Source organism: Mycteria americana, chromosome 14 (genome assembly GCF_035582795.1).
Source record: "Mycteria americana isolate JAX WOST 10 ecotype Jacksonville Zoo and Gardens chromosome 14, USCA_MyAme_1.0, whole genome shotgun sequence".
NCBI classification, from domain to species: Eukaryota; Metazoa; Chordata; class Aves; order Ciconiiformes; family Ciconiidae; genus Mycteria; species Mycteria americana.
In genome coordinates, this window is record NC_134378.1 from 8,039,529 (window position 1) to 8,056,927 (window position 17,399).

The window sequence follows — 17,399 nt, forward strand, 5'->3', positions numbered from 1 at the left end:
GCCATGTTGGCTGTTTTTCTGTAGACTTTGTTTATTCCATGCGCTCAGTGATATTATTCTTTAGGATAGCTTCTGCCATCTTACTATGGATGGAAGCCAATCAAGGCGTGAATGTCAAATTCACTGGTCCATAGCTCCTGAGAGTCCCTCTGGATTTCTTTATGTCAGTAGGAGCTACACTGGTCCCCTGCCAGTCCTCTGATACAGTAGCCATTTGTAATGACAGATTGGCCAGCAGTTCTGAAGAGTCACATTTGAACCCCTTCTTGGATGATGGGTATCCTGGTGACTGATTAACACCACGTGTGTCTGTTTGGTTTAATGCTTCCTCTATAATCCCTTAAAATTCATTTTGCAACCAGTTTGCTACAAAGAAATGCTGGAGGTGGGAATCTTTCCAGGATCTTCAGTGGTGAAGGCCGACATGAAGAGATTTTCAGAGCTTCATCCTCTCTGAGTGCCCATTTTATGCCTTTGCCATGAAGAGGTCCGCTGTCTCCCTAGCTGGCTTCCTGCTTCTGATGTGTTGTTTAAATATCTTTATTATCAGTAGCAGTTCAGTGTAAGGCACTCTTCTCGTTCTTTTTTTAGTCCTGTATTTCCTGTTTACATTCAATTTACCGTGTTCTATGGGTGTTTCAGTTCTTCCCATGTAGACAAGCTTTCCACTTTTTAAATGCTAACCTTTTCTGCCTTAACTTTCTTTAGATCCATATAGGGTCTTTTTTTGATGTTTTTGTTCTCTGCTCCAAAAGCTGTGTAGGTGTAGCAGCTATTATCCAGAATTCACTTGAGGGCCTACATCTTTTTTGTCTCTCCCTCTCTCACTGTTGTCATCACGGTACAGTCATACAGTGACAGTGTAATCACTTTTCCATCTTGAGGGCTGGGGGTGTGTGGTGATGTCCTCACATACCACTAGAGATGTGTAAATTAATATTCCACACTGCTTCTGAGCTGCATATTGTTTTTTAAACACAACTAACTTTATAGGAGAATAAAACCATATTTGAGAATTTCTTTGATTTCTGTGCACAAGCATTAACTGATTAATATGCTGACTTCCTTTTCCTTTTTTTTCCACGTTAAGACTATTACAGATATTTGGTTTTAATAGTTTGAACTGGAGCTACAAATGATGTGAAGAAATAAATACAATATTGTAATGTGCTAGAAATTTTAGAATATGTGTGTCATGCAGTGTGTGTGTCTTTAATGTGGAAAAGTGTTTTGGCAGAGTTCTAAGTAGTTTTGAAAATTAAATCTTCACTCGATTCATATAGTGTAACTCAAGACTTCTAAGTTTTAAATAGCTGCGAATTTGCGGTGATAGTGTTGCTCAGTCTTTTTAGTGTGCCAATACGTGTTCCTAGTAAAAAAGTCATATTAAAAATGAAGCTTAAGATTTGAAAGGTCTTTTTGAACTTACAGGAGATGTATTCAAAGCCGATTAATTCAATTTTAAGTAGTACTCCTGTTGGTCTTATAAAGATCCCCTAAATACTATGTCAAATTTGGAATTAAATTTAGAGAGGCTTTACATTTTAATCTATGAACATCTGGTGAGTTCTGGTAAGAATTTGGTCTTTTTTGTTTTCTGCTGTCTTTACTTCGGTATTTCTCTCAAGTTCTGATCTATTTTCTCTGATGGCCAGGCAATAATGCTTTTTGAGGTCCATAGAAATGCTAGGCTTTATTTGTCCATGGATTTGCCCTTTTGTTTGATCGCTTTTATAAAATGTGTCCATCATACCTAGCCGGTTACTTTTTCTTCTCCTTCTCCTGCAAAGACTCGTGTTTTCTTTTCCTGTTTCTCTGTGTTTGAGTCTGTTTCATGACTTCTGCCTGATTCTTCTAAAAACTGAATTCAGTTAAGAAATCCAGCAAGAAATAAGACTGATTTAGTTATGGCACATAATGCTTCCTAACTGCGTTTTACAGAATTATTCACATCTTCATGTTACAAACAAAAAAGGCTTGCTAGCCTTCCTCCCCCACACCCTCCATTATAGCCGTATAAGGCGTCTATTGTCTCCATTCACATTGAGATGTCACAGATGTGTACACTCTTCTGGGTTCTTTTCTCTCTTGCAGCTCTAATGACCGCTACTCCTTTGATTCTTTTCTCAGGCAAATCGGCATAGGCTATACAAAAAGAAATTTAGGTCACAATCTTTAAATTATTCTACTTGACTGAGAGGAAGATTTAGCTGACTGTGTATTTGTGTATACCAGAAATTTATGGCAAAATATGGCAAAATTAGTTTCATCCAACGAATACTATTTTGTCATCTCAGAGATCGTTGACTTAAAAATATCACCAAAGGAGTGTGCAGTTTTAGTGTGAAATAGAAGTGTGCAATTGAAAGAGTTTTAAAGCTATATTTATGCCTTTTTTCCTAGAGATTAAAAGCTGGTGTGTTCACCTGTATTGTTAAAACAACTAGGGGCATTAGGAATGGCTAATTTTAAACAAATACTTTTATTTTTATGTGTTTTCACTTCAAAATGAATATGCATATTTTTGTTCTATTTTGAGATTAGCTACCCTCAATACCAGATTCCCCGTCTGTCAGGACAGTGAATTTAGGGTTTAACTCTAAGCATGGATGTAGCTTTCTTTGAAGTACCGGGAACCCCGTGTGTACTGTGACTCTTGGCTCCGTACACTGAGGTGTCATGCTAGGCAATTTGTATTTGCTCGTGGACCATATTAGTTGCACAGATATGCAGATGGGCAAGTTGTGCAGGCAGTAGCAGGGGTCTGTTCATTAAGAATGATTTTTCTGTAAGCAAACAAATTCCTTTTTTACATGCTCCTCAGATACACTATTCGTGCATAGAAAAAGCAAGCATTTACAGAAACAGGAAACTATTTTGTGCTTTGCATTACATCTCTGAACTGTCTTGTACCAACATCCTTTTATAGTTGGCTACTTTGTTTTCCACTTCAAACTAGTGTTGTGCTTAAAGTATACTAGCAGGTCACACTAATTCATCACTTCTGTAGGCTGAGTTTTGTCTGTTGTCTAGTCCTATTTTTTAGGTTGAGAGAACTCAAAAGGTAAAAAATCCACAGATACAGCATAACTTCTAGTTGTTTTACAGGATGCTGTGATTAAATCTACACGTTAGCTAAGTTATTTAAGCTGCTTCTCATTATTGTTTGTCTTTGTTGTTGTTTTCTAATAACAGAATACTCTTCCCTCAAATATTTGTGCCCTCAAAAGTGTTGTGTATTTCAGCTGGCTGCAAATTCATGACAGCAGGCCACACAATTTATGACATGCTTTTTTAAAGTGGGTAATCAATGCTTTTGTCCAGTACTAGAGGCTTGGTAGTGTGGGATGGTATGTTTTGTAGAACTGGCTTTGAGCATTTAGGAAGAGGAACAGAAATTACTGTGAGCATGTTTTGAGTGGCTTGTATCCCAGCTCATCTGCTGTGGATCCAGAGCACCACTGGCAAGGCTTATTTCTATTAATGTGTTTGTGTGCAACTCTGCTACTAATACCAAAATCCGTCTTTAAAGCATCATAAAGACTGGAACCAAAATATTTCATTAAGCATTATAGTGTGTTGTTTTCTTGGTATTTGTGCTATGGAAGTCTTGAGAGATTGGAATTTTTCCAAGGTTAATATCAGAAACTAATTTGTTAATTGTGTAACAAATTGTGTTCTTATAAATGCAGAACAAAAGATTTTTGTCTAGACACTAACATAAAAGATTCTTGAAACTGCAGCACTGGATTGCATACTTTGTAGACCTAATTTTGTGTCATTCATAAAAGTGAAAGGTTTGCTTTTTAGTAGTCAGAATCAAAGAGGCTCTTTCTGTTGGTGGCCAGGACATTTCAGAAAATTTTGAAGTTGATCTGGTATATTTAATGTTCAAGCATTTTCACTTCAGAGGTCTTTATGTTGAGTGTAAGAACTTGCCTCAGTTGGTCAGTTTGGCTGAAAATGGTCTTTTTTGTAGCATCCACCCAACAAAAGGTTAACTTTGTTAGAAGTTTGCAGTATCTGCCAGGGGACTCTATATGAGTACAGAAACAACTATATTTTACTGTTCCCCAGTACTTCCACAAAGGCAAAATATGACAGAGCTGTGTAGAAATATTCACAAGCATCAAGGCTGTTCTTTTCAAGGATTTGCAATTTCCAGCTGTTGATAAACTTTTGTGCTTCTTAATAATTTGTGATTATTCAAGTGCTAGGAAATGGCAGATGAAGTGAACGGGCTGATAGGCTAAATGTATGGTGGGTTGATTAATGACAGTGCTGTTTAAGGCATGTGAGCATCAACTAGATCACATTTGATCTCCCAAGATGAACAGTTACCCAGCGTAGAATGGGGGAAACAAAACTATGATTAGATCATTGCAAAAATTCTAGATTGCATACAGCTTCTAATTGAGAGACTTGCTTTTTAAGTGAGAGGCTTGCTTTTTAAATATGCAAATACAAAAAGAATAGTTGGAATGTTTTTTCAGCTGTGCAATTCTAATTAAAAAATATTTTTGCTCTGCAACTTGACACTTGAAAGTGTTTACTTTTTCAAATAAGCAGTTTTCTTAAAAGCCAATCTCCATACCTACTAAATTGATGAATACTTTCATTTCACATACAAGATTCAAAGACTAAATTGGAAATACTGGGGTTGAATATCTATTGCTAATAATAGCTGTAGAAAGTACAACAAATTCATCTGTGTTGAATGCTTTTCTGAGTATTATTTGTAGAAGTTCAAAAGCTGGCATTAAGCTTGGCATCTACTTGATAGAGATCACCTATCAGGAGCTGATAGTGTGTACAGTAAATGTTTCATTCTGCCAAAACCAGTCAGTTTTTCCCTTTGTCTGAAGGCATTTTGGTATTGTTAGAGATTTTGATCCAAATGTAAAATGACTTCTGTCTCTATAGTTGAGCTTGCAATGGACAGGCTTTTACAAGGAAATTGCTGATATTTTGCCCAATTTTAAACTGCTGCTTTGGAAGATTCTGATTTTGAATTGTTCTCATTCTAAACATGTTTTATATAAATCCGTGATCGCTGGAAAATGAGTAAGATTTTGGCATGATAGGGTCTGATTCAATTATAACAATACTGTAGCACTAAGCGAGTTAATGCTAATTTTAATACTATAGTTGTGTTTAAGTTGTCTGTCTCTAGAAATCCAGCAAGCAGTCTTTCCTTCCATGAGATACTGGTAGGGTAGAATGATAGAACAAAAACATTGCATGTATATAATATGTAAAAATGTATGTGAACCTATTCAGAGTCTCAGGAAGAAGAATGGACTTGCTGATGGCACATGCAGAGCTTCAGGACAGGGAATGAACTTGTTGATGACTTGGAGAGGGATCACGTGTGTTTGGTGAAACAAACTCCGTTTAGTTGATTACATTTCCTGTTTTCACCAAGAACTTTGTAAGTACTCTCTGCTTTTGAAGTCTCAGATAGTGTATAGCTACCTCAAAGAAAATGATAGTTGTTGCTACTGAAAACTTGCAGATTGAATTCTTACTATATTGAAACTGTGTTTGGGAATTTGCTTCCTCCCTTGTAAGGGAAAACAAATTCCTTAGTCATTGTTAAATTAAGGTAAGAGCTCTTGTATCTTTATCAGATCATGTAGGAAAATGTCTCTGTCACTCTCTTATCTTACAGGAGCTACTGTATTCTGTAAGAAAAAAACATCCCAATTATGTGTGATTTTGTTCCCATAAAATATAGTTCTCCTAATTTTATAAGTTGTGCCATGAATCCCATCTAATATCTACTAGTAGTTATTGCTTTGTGTTTGCATTTGATATGATTGTTACTTAGTTTCTGGCAATCATCCCTTTGCATTGGACTTTTTCTTTAAAATGGCAGTGATTAGAGTTTGTACTGAAAAGGTAATCACATTATTGTAATGTGGAGTGGTCAGAACTGAAGTTGTATATTGATAAGGCATGAAACAAGCTTTCATCAGGTAAGTTAATATATCTGCTTAAAAACAAAACATAAAAAATTAGAAGTGATTAAAAATAAATAATGTTTTCAGATTTATAGGGTCAAACTGATAGTTTCATGTTCTAAGGCTCTTAGTTGATGTCCTTTTCTAATTTAGAGAGATTTTGTACTTTCAACTAATCTTTAAATAATTTAGGATTATGTAATTCCATTTTAACAAATTATGTGAATTAATTCAAACTTAATTCCTAATTAAGCTGACATTGTAATATGTAGAGATGTATTGTACAGCTTGCATTCTTCTTACTAACCCGTGGATTATGTCATGTGTCAAATGGCATGGAGGCACTTATGAATTAGGCATATATAGAGCTCGAAAGTGACTCTTCAATCCTGTTATCTTGGTATTCTCTTGTGAGCTCTGGCAAGGGTATATTGTCTTGTAAATGGAACACTTTTTATATAAATTTCCTATTTTTTTAGAGTTTTATTGCTGTTGGTAATAGTAGATGTTTGTGCACTGGTCAATACAATCTCTTTCCATAATACCCACTGGTTTTGGCAAGGATGATGGGAAGAAGTGTTTTCTGCTTTTAGAACTTCATTAAATACTAATATAAAACCTAAGTAGACCATATATATTTCAGTCAGCAACTGAACTGCCTGAGTTTCTTCTGCAGTTAAAGTGTCTGGATGACCAGAAAAGAATGGTGGTGTTCTGTGGTTTCTTACCAGTTTAGTAGTTATCAAGTCCCGTTATAGTAGCCCAGACATCACACCCTGTTTCTTTGCGGTATTTGAGGTAGGGATTTTTTCTTTCTATATATATTTATTAAATTTTAAATTATTTTTTTAAATAACTGTTTAGTAACTCTTCCAGATACAAGTCTGTAAGGACTTACCTATGTGAAAAACATTCTAAATATATTCTAAAAACACTCGGCTGATGCCATCAGCTATACTGAAAGCCCAAGTTACCTCTTCCAGTACAGTGGCTTGGAAATTAGTCAAGATTAAAGGCCACCTTCAATATTTTTTTGGCCTGCTGTCTTTCAGCATACCAATTCTTGTTGCCAGAGTCATGCAAGTAGGTGGTGTGGCTGCATCATGCCCAATTGCCTTTTACTTACAAGAGCTAAATCCTGACAAATACATCTGGCCAAGTAAGTTCGATACCTTTTCACAGCTGGGTTATGAGAGGAGCATTTGTTCCGAGTTTAGAATGTGGCTCACATGTCTTTGGACCCGTGATGAGACGCAGTAACCACTTTACCACCGTGCTTTGTGCAGAAGCTGACAGGTGAGAAATTTTTACAAGTGTTCTGCAGTGTATGGTGAAGGCACAAGGATAAAGACTAGTCTTTTTTTATAACAGTGAGTTCACTGGAGCCCTCCTTTTCTCTTTCATACATTTTGTTTCTTGTAACAGGGTCCTGTATCTATTGCTGTGACTAGCAAACAGGGACGTATAGGAAACAAATTAACAAGTAATGACATTGCGAAAATAGAGCACACGCATTATTTATCAGAGGAACAGGAGATGCACTGCGAGTGTGTTCCACCTCTGACCATCCTTTAGCTGAAGGTGTCCTGTCATTTTAATATATGCAAAGTGAACAAGGCTCAAGTTAATTGTCATGTCTGAAAAATAGCCGAGGAGTGCATAGTGCTTACTAAACACTGCGGGGGAGTTGGTAAATGAAACCTGACAAGGCCTGAAAAATTATAGTCTCCCTAAGACAGAATGTATAATATAAAAAGGATGTGTGCTGAGTTAAGATTATTTAACATGTTGCAACAAGGTGTGCTTCACTGGTTACCAGATTATAGATGGCACCTTTTTTTTTTTTTAAAACAACAACAACAACAACAAAAACAAACCACCCAAAAAACAACTGACAGCCCTGATTCAGTGAAGTCTCTGTCTGAGTCAGTGATTTATTATCTAGTAAATGACCTTTTTGGCTGGGGGGGGGGCGGGGGGGGGGGGGGAAAGTGGAGAATGATCAAATGCATATGTTTTAGAATAGTATTTTATTAGTTATTGTAGTGAAGGACATGCTAGATTAGGATAATGATGTATCAATACAAATAACAATATAATTTGGTGTTTGCATCATAATGTAAGTATAGCTGCTTTAATCTTAAAAGATAATTTAAGACTTTTTAGTACAAAATAGTTACACTACACCAAAACATCTTTATTAACTCAGTGTACTTGAGTCTCATTATCTGGTTCAGTAGTTTGTTACATTGTACTTTCAGATTCACAAAGCTGTAGGTATTTATCAGTGGCATTTTTTATCTGCTGTGTTTTTCACCTCCCCCAGAGGTTTAAAAATATGTTGGTTTTATGTACTGTAGTTTGAAGTGTAGTATATTGCATTTAATTTCTTTTTTTAAACAGGCACATTAATTGTCTCTCAAACATTTCAGATACAATCCTTTTTACATCTTCTTTCAAAAAGTAACCATTGTGTTTACCATATCTGGCACGTTTGACTATGAATATATATGTATATTTTTAACCTTAAAAACAGTGTAGCTTTAGCTCTCTGTCATATTGTTGTTGTCTGTGCCACAGGCAACAATATGGCTTGTCACTTAGCTATCCCATCCAAAAGCTAATGTAATCTTCTTTCTTTTATGTGTTTTAAAAATTGGATTGAAAACTGGGCCATATGTACACTTAAATTTGGTAGCCAGGCTATGTTAGATGCCTGGTTTCTATATGGTGTAAACTGAGTATCTCTGTAGCTCATCCTGAAAGTGGGGAAATCAGTTGAAGGTCACTATGTTGAGCTCATTGAGATCAAAACATGCCGAACGACATTTTTGTGTAAGCACTCTTGTTTTTTGGGTGAGCAGATGTTAGACAGGAAATCGTACGCTCACGTGTTGAAAGTGGTACTGGTGTGGTGAGAGCTGATGGAGGAGATGACTGCACAGCCCCAAATGCCAAGCTTTTTAGAAGAATGCTGGCTCTGAGACTGGCAATCGCTTAGTGCATGACTGTGCTTTGATACAGGCACTCTAATAACCTGAACTAATTCATGTGAAGCAGAACAGAAAACAGTGTTGAAATAAAATATTTTTTGTATTTAAAAAGTTAAGAAGTTGGCTATTATCTCTGTACTCAGAAGCAGCAGCATGTAGGTTGAGACTAGGGATAACAGTTGAATGGTCAACTTCCAATATGTAAGAGTTGGGGCTTTCATTAACAGGAAAAGACCAAGTATTATTGAAAAAGATGGACATGTTTTATTTTTTTAATTTAAATGTCGTAGATGATAACAATGTAATGACTTATTAGATTATAGAATTTTAATATCCTGTTTTATTTATAGTGATAGTAACTTGAGGTCTAATTTGATTTTGATATATGGCAAAATTTTACTGTAGCGTATTTGGTGTTAACTTTTTGTTTGATTTGCTGGGTAGGGTTTTTGTCCTTACTTCAGGTTGTTTTAATTTCATCCTGGTCTGTAGAACAGAATTTAGAATATCTGTCTAGATTGCCCTGCCAGTTGACAGTTCACGTAGGATGGTCCTCTGCAGTGTTTGGCCAGACCAAATCAGTGCAAATGCTACTCTAGATGCTTTTCTAAGCCTTCAGGAGCCTTCAGATTATGCAGAAGGTTATTTTTTAGTTACTTTACTGCAGTACTTCTTTGAGAAGTTGTATTCCATCTTCTGTTTAAACAGCTCAGATATTGACATCCATGGAATGAATATTTACTTGGGAGGAATATAAAGGGAATATTCTAAAACTAATTTAAATAGTGTTAAGATTTTTATGTGGTCTTCAACTTAATACATTTCCAGGGTTCTTCTCTTTTCCCTTGTGTTTCCAGTCATACAGAATCTTTTTGATACTTGTGGGTATTAAATCTCCCACCTTAAAGTGATTTTGTGCTCTTCATTTCTCCTGCATACGTCAACTTCTCAGTGAGACTTTTGTTTGTGATTCAGGTGAACTGCTTCTGTTCTTGCACAGGTGTATTCACCAGTTTATCAGACTGTTGTAGAAATTTGAGGAAAAAACCCTGCACATCAAACTGAACAGTGAATGTAATTTATGCTACCTTTTTGTTTCATAAATTCTGTCCAGTGGAGACATCAGAAAATAGCCCTCATTGGGTATAAGACCATCCCAGGGAAGCTATCTAGCAAGCTATCACTGATTGTAGTATAGGTCAGGTGTAGCATTTTTACAGAAATGAATGGCTGAAGGATTTAATTTTCCATGATGTCCAAGTGTTTCTGATACTGCATCTTAAGATTTCTCTTTTCTTTTTTCTTTTTTTTTTTTTTTTTTGGTGTGCTTTTGTTCTGGTTTCCATGATTAGCAGAGGTTGATTTAGCATGAAATGGTGTTATAGAAATCTTTAATTAGGAGACAATTTACTCTTGATGCTTACTCTTACGTGACCACATTGTCAATCAACCTTCTAATTGGTAACTTCAGTTCATATAAATAAAGCTACAATCAGTATTGTCAAAGGGATGGTTAAAACAGCAGATGAATACATATGCAACCAGTTGATATGAAAAGCTTCAGTTTAATTTCTTAAGAAATGAGCTACTTGAATAAAACTCCTTTACCTACCTGCTAGTGATTACCTATTAAGTAGTCTGGGTAGAAGTATCAATTTTGAAACTCTTGATTCTGGATAGGACTATGGTGTGTGCTTACATGTGAATGTCTCATAAATATTTCCCAAGAGCAATTTATTTTTCTAATTAGCTTGAACAGCCTCTGCTTTATGTAGCACTTTAAGCAGTTTTCAGTAATTCAGCCACACAGCTGTTGTTTAAAACTTTTCATAAGTTACTGTAATTCTCTATAGAGACCCAGAATCTCACTAATTGGTACACTTAATCATACCTTGTATAAAATGCATGATGATATGGATTAATCATTCCTAGAATTTCATAGAAAAACAGAGTAACAGAAACCTGAGTGTTCATAGCTCTGAAAACAGTTTGCTATTCTCATATAATAGTTATGTACCAAGCAGTGTGTACAGGCTGACATAGAGTGGCTACGCACTTAATTTTTACTTGCCAGTCATAACTTTACAAAATAATTAATTTGGGGCTGCAGCTTTTTATATGAAGATTTAAAAGTTACTAAGATCAAACATCTACAGCAGTTTCATTATTTCTTCCAAAGTAAAAAAAAAAATTACATTTAAAATAAGTCCGTTTAGTTCTTGTTTGAAAGGAAATCTAGCTTGCTGGGTGGCATTTGTGATGTTAAGATTCAGACTTTTGAGCTTGTTTAGCATATATAGAGAGATGACAGTTAGTTACAGTTATTATAAGTGAGTTTTAAACTCATTTAACATTAAAATATCTCAATATTGAGTGTTTACTTTTTGGTAAGACTATTAATATTAGTTGAAAAAATTGAAAAGCAAGCACTTGTTTTTTTAAAGTACAGCCTTTTTTGTTTTTCAGGATGTGACTTAAAATGACTTCTGATTCTGAAGGTCCTCTGAAAAATATGCTGTGCTTGAATGTTTGCTAAGGACAAGTAAGTGACTGATTTCATATTTGGACTATATGTACCTGAATAGTTATTCCCTTACCATTTTTAAAGCTACAATTTACAAATTGTACATGTAAGTATACAAGAAGCGTGTTCTTAAGAAGAAGAAAAGGGGGGGAGGGAAGAAAGAAAAAAAAAACCAAACCAAAAACAAAAGAAAAAACCTTACTTCACTACTGCCAGCAAGTGAGTTTTCTAAGTTTGTTTTCTCATGGATTCCTATCTATATAAATGAGAACATCAGTTTTTTCTGCGGTCAGTCTTATAATAAAAGAAACTGCATCATTTCAAGAATATTTTGAATGAGAGGTTTCACTGGAAAGCTATCATACTTTTTATATATGTGTATTTGAGGGAAATATAAGTTTGAAATAACAAATTTTCACTAAGAATATGGAGCTGTTGAATGGAATGTCTTCTAGTTTTATTTATATCAAATAAAATTTAAATATTTGGGGCTTCTCTTAGCATAAACCAGTTAGTTTATTACAATTTGCATCTTAAAAAACTGTGAATTATATCTTGGTTTTTAGAAAGGAGAATTATATTTAATATTTTAACACTATATACAATTAAAGAAATTCCAGACCATCTTGATGATGTATTGAAAAGGACTGGTTTGATTTAATTCTTCATAATTGGCTTGTTCTGGGGAATGCTAAGAGCCAATCTATGCTTTTTCCCTAGTGAATTTTTCAAACAAGAAATCAGTTCAAACAGAAGAGCTTCCAAACATGCAAGATACCATGAGTACATATATTTAGTATAGGGAAAAGTCGATGTTTTCATGGGACCAAAGAAGTGTTAAAAATGCAAATTTTTATGCAAATAACATGATTTTTAAAAATAGTTTGGCTATGTTTTAAATTAGTACTGTATGGTTGTGCTTTGTGGGGTTTGGTTTTTTGTGTATGTGTGTGGTCAACTATTTCAGCTAAACAAATACAAAAACTAAATCTGAAGGATCTAATTGTTTATATTGTTGGGCCCCTGTTAGGACAAAACCTTCCCAGTTGCCACGTCCTCTTTGGTGGATAGGTCTTTCATCTACAGCTGCTGAGAACATGTGCATGAGGCAATAATGCTTGAGTTGGAGAAGGAAACCAGTGCGTTGAAAGACAAACTAGCAGAAAGGGACCTAATGAATGTTAAGTTAGTAGCTTTCCAATTTGTGTGAGGGTGAAGTGAGTAAGACCAGGGAAGAAACTATCGTATCAAGCTGAAAACTTTCTGCTTACTGTGCTTAGCGCTTCTCGATGTCCTTTTGACTTGAATGCTCTCTAGGAAATGGCTTTAGGAACTTTCCCAATTTTAAACATACTGTATTGTCGACATGCACATCCTTTTCTTGGTAGTCTGGGACAGAATTTCAGAAAGGTGGGTTTTTTTTTTTTTTTTTAAGCCTGTCAAAATATTGAAACCCTGGCAGGTTGAAAAATGCTAGTCCTAAATGCTGATGATTTTTTTAAAGTCTATGTTTTTGTTTGGAAGGCTGTACATATGTTGTAGCAATGAATGGATTAATGATTACTAGAACTTGTTTTACCTGTCACCTGCAAAAACCAGTACCTTTTTAACAATCCATCTATGGTTTACACTGAGAAATGAACAGACCTGACGTGAAAAATGTATGGTACACTGCAAAGGATGTAGACATGTATACCTTATTAATAAGGCCAAACGTTTTTTCAACACACTTATTGATGAGAAAAAGGTCTTTGTTATTTTTTGTTTTCTTGTTTTCCCTTTCTGATAAGTGAGAAAAATTTTGGAAAATTTAGGATTATATCTGAAAAGATAAATCAAATGGTAATGCAGAAACCAGTACTTAGTGTTTGCAGATGTTTGGTGTTTGCAAAAAGTGTTTGCACTTTTGTGTTTGCGCAAAAAGTGTTTGCAAAAAGTGTTTGCAAAAAGTGTTTGCACAGTGTTTGCAGAAGTTTGGAACCTTTTCTCCAAATATTGCTGCCTTTGGTTCCACTCCACTGGTGGGGTTAGGAACATCAGTATATAGTGGTCATTACTGCTACAACCGGTGGAATTAAACAACGTCTTGCTTTGAAGACTTTGAACCATCTCTTACGTCATCTTGGTTTTCCTCAAATTTGCTTTAAGTATAAACTTTGGAGGGCTCTGGACATACTTTCTTCCATTCAACTTTACCATTCTCTATTACATAACAAATGTATACCTTTCTAAATGGCAAGAGCTAGGGCTTTGTTTTTCCAAATAACTTTTGGAAAATGATATTGGACAGAACAAAGTGTGGCTTTGTGTCATTGTTTTCAGTAGCTAAATGGAGTGTAGCATAAAATGCTTTTATTTTATAAAATGTTCAATGAAAATGAGAAGGTGTTCTAATACAGTGGAGTAACATGGGCAGTTTAATTTAGAAATTAAAATTAGTTGGTGGTGCTGATGACATCAGACTAGCAAACATTTAAATATTATTATTATGTACATAGGAATTATTGTTCATGAAGCACCTGGCTTTAAAAATTGGCAGTCCCAATAAATTCTCTCTCTAAATTACATAAACTAAGAACACATAAATTTTAGAAAAATCTAGTTGTTCATCACTGGATAGAATTTATATTCAGCATTTCTTCATCCTTATATGTAATCAGTCTGCTGTAGCTTCTTGCATTTTAAGCAAATACTTGCATAGAAATTACATTAAAGAGTGCATAATAGTATGCATTGATAGCTCAAGTTCATAATACAGTCCCACTGTTAGTTATCCTTCTATGCAGTAGGTTTGCCATCCACTTTTTGAGTTTGTATGTGCAACTTTGAGGAAAAATAGCAGAACAATTGTCAGATTTTTCATGGAAGTGGTTGCTGTCATATCTGTATTTCTGTTATTCTGAGTGAGAATAATATTCTGTGATGGAAGATTATCATTCCTGTGTTTTGGGTAATTTATACTTATCTAAAATTTGACATAATTTCTTATATTTGCCTGGTTTTATGTAGTAATGGAGCTATTCATTGAGTCAAATTAAGCTAGTTTGTAAATTTATTTTAATTACATGAATAATATAAAGAATTTCACTGTGTAATTCTTTCCTTTAAAAAAATGCTTCGCTTAGGTAGATAATATTGTGCAGTATAAATAGCACAGGAGTCTTTCTAGCCAGCATGATAGGTTCACGAGCCAGAAATAATGCCGTTGCCTGTTGGCTCAGAAACTAAGTTTACAAAGATGGCTGTGTTAAATTTTTTAACTTTTAGTATAAAAATGCATCAAAGTTTTAACTTTTGAAAGCTGTGTTTCAGAGCTGTCTTTTGAAATAATGATTAACTTCAGGAAAACTCCTCCAAGCCCCCAAAATATATTTCTTTTTGGAAAAACTTTTTAGCCCATTAGAAATTATAGGTTCATATTCAATGAATAAATAAGACCTGGTACTTTTTAACTGGTGATTTCTTTCATTATTAAATCACTGAATAATGGCTTCTTTTGCTAATATTTCCTGTTGCAGGGAAATTAGTTTGGCTGTTAACAATTTGTACTGTAAATCCATCTGTATTGGGAAGCAGCTTCTGTAATTTCCTCAGCTAAGCAGTTACAGAGTTGTTCTAGGCATTACATGCCTTCCCGGCTTGTAATGGTACTCTTAGGGAAAGAAAAATACATGTGCAGGAGCTCTGCAGCTTCAGCCCTGAATAAACTACCACAAGCTACTTGGGTGTAATAATAGGGAAACAGCCTACACAAATTACTTAATTTTTCCTTCCTTTTCCAAGCTTCTATATTTAGGCACTGAAAGGTTTTCTTAAAAAGAAGGAGGGTTGTATTCTCAGATATGTATCATGTTTCTGAGACAAAATGTAATAATTTTGTTTTTCTATTTAATCGTCTTGTGAGTTACCTGTCAGTAGAGGTAGATGGTAAACCAGAAATGACATTTCCATTCTAAATCATTTAATGCAACCCTGTTACCTGCAAAATTATGTTCTGGTGAAATGTCTGTCCTAGCTCAAATTTTCAACTATTTAATGTATTTTAAATCTTTCCTCCTCTTAAATAGAATTTACTTGGCTTCTGACATAACTTGCTGTGCCCACACCCTTCCTGAAGTATCCTTAAGTCTTATATTTGGAGCTCTTCCTTTCTCTTTCCGCAGCAGCTCTTAACCCTGCAGCTCTATACTCTGCCTGCGAATGCAGTTAGAGGGGGGAAGCACCAATCCTGGAGTGTGTGTGTGTGTCACCTGCAGAATGACTCTGGGGATTCAGCCTTAGCTGTGAGGTCTGTAGGCATAAGACCTTATGAGTCATATGTTCTGTTGAGTGTCAGCTTCAGATCATCAACTGCTTTTTGCATGGTCATAGCCTGTTTATATAATCTGTTTTTGAAACTGCTTGCTTGTTCAGATAAGTAGTTTTTCATTCAGCTGCTTAATTGAAGACAATATTATCCCTGCAGTTGTTCAGTGCTGTACTGTCATCTAGTGGCGTAACAGTATAGTTTTCTGGAACATCGCATAAGGTGGGCCACAAGGTATTTGAGAGGTTTTTGCCCTGGAGGAATATATGATTGAATAAAAGTCTTCAGGCTTGCTCTTCCATCTCTCTGTATCCTGGGTTTTGTCTTATTCTTCCTGGTGTTGCATAAGATATGCAGATGTAAAACCAACTTCTTATCTGTGCAGTCCATGACCATAGTTACGGGGTTAGGCATCTTTGGTAATTGTTTATTTCAAATGCAAGATTATGTTTTACTGTTGTTTTTAATTTTACTGTGATGTACAAAGTATATTATCCTTCCTCTCCTAATGCCTATCAGTTGGGATGAGGACTGGTTATGAATACAATTTTATGTTAAGCATTGTAACATTTGCTTAGCTGCAAAGAGAACTTGTGCTTTAAAGAGATGCCATTTTACTTCTGAGCTTTGCACACGTGTCACAGTCATCCAGTGTCCGCTCCTCAGCGCAGCCAGCACTCCTCTGTCCTGTCTGGCTTTCAAAGGTTTGTACTGCTGTAAGAAGAAGATCCTTTTAAATTCTCCACCCGTAGCTGACATCCTGCAACAACAGTATCAGCTATTGCAAGCAACACCCATGCTGCTTCATGTAAATATGTTCTTGTGTATGTTCTTGTGTGTCTTTGCCCTTTTGGTTTAGACTGTAGAAAGAACTAAAGCAGGTTTTTTGTGGTTTGTGGGTTGGTGGTTTTTTGGTTTTTTTTTGTTTTGGTCCCCCCCCCCCCCCCCCCCCCCCCCCCCAAAAAAAGCCAGCAAGCAAAAACCCCAATCAGTCAAGGTTAGTACATCAGAAGTAATACACACACTTCTCTCTTTAATTTAGATGTCTTGTCCTGGAAGCACGCAGCTGATCGGGTGCCTTTCTAAGGGGTTGGTTTTCTTTGCTGCAAGGGTATACTGCTGACTTTTGTTTAACTAACTTCTTGTTCACCAGGCTGCCCAGATCCTGTTCTGCAGAGCTGCTTCGAGTCAGTTGGCTACCAGCCTCTGATGCCTTAACATAAACTTCATTTAGATGGAAGTGTCTGTCAGTTCCTAGTCTTTGTGATATGTGATCACCGACTCCTAGGGATTTGGTCATCCTAAGTCAGTTTTTTTAAATAATTCTAGTAATGGTGGGTTTTGCTTGTGGAGATTCTTAAAGAACTTTTTTTTTCCTGAAAGATTTATTAGTGTCTGTGTTATATGTTGTGGAAAAGTTTCTCTCCAGCTAACAAGTATGGCTTGTCTTACCTAAATGTTCAAGACCAGTTACTGTCATTGCTGTATGGGGTAAAGAACTGCAGTCTGAACTAGATTGCGGTAAATTAAATTTACATTTAATTTGAAAATTTCTGTAAAAAGGATAAAATAATGCTAAACTTCTAACTGCCCACATGTGTCTTGTTGTCACT

The 17,399-nt window shown here is 35.6% G+C and overlaps 1 protein-coding gene across 2 annotated transcripts in view; it reads left to right on the top strand.

Annotated features, from left to right (window-relative positions):
- NCOA3 (nuclear receptor coactivator 3) overlaps nucleotides 1-17,399 on the top strand; it is a 94,752-nt gene that overhangs the window by 50,120 nt on the left and 27,233 nt on the right. For both annotated transcript variants that reach the window (XM_075517570.1, XM_075517571.1), the window contains exon 3: nucleotides 11,423-11,498. The gene's annotated coding sequence lies outside the window, so the exon portion shown is untranslated. The remainder of the gene's footprint in view (nucleotides 1-11,422; nucleotides 11,499-17,399) is intronic.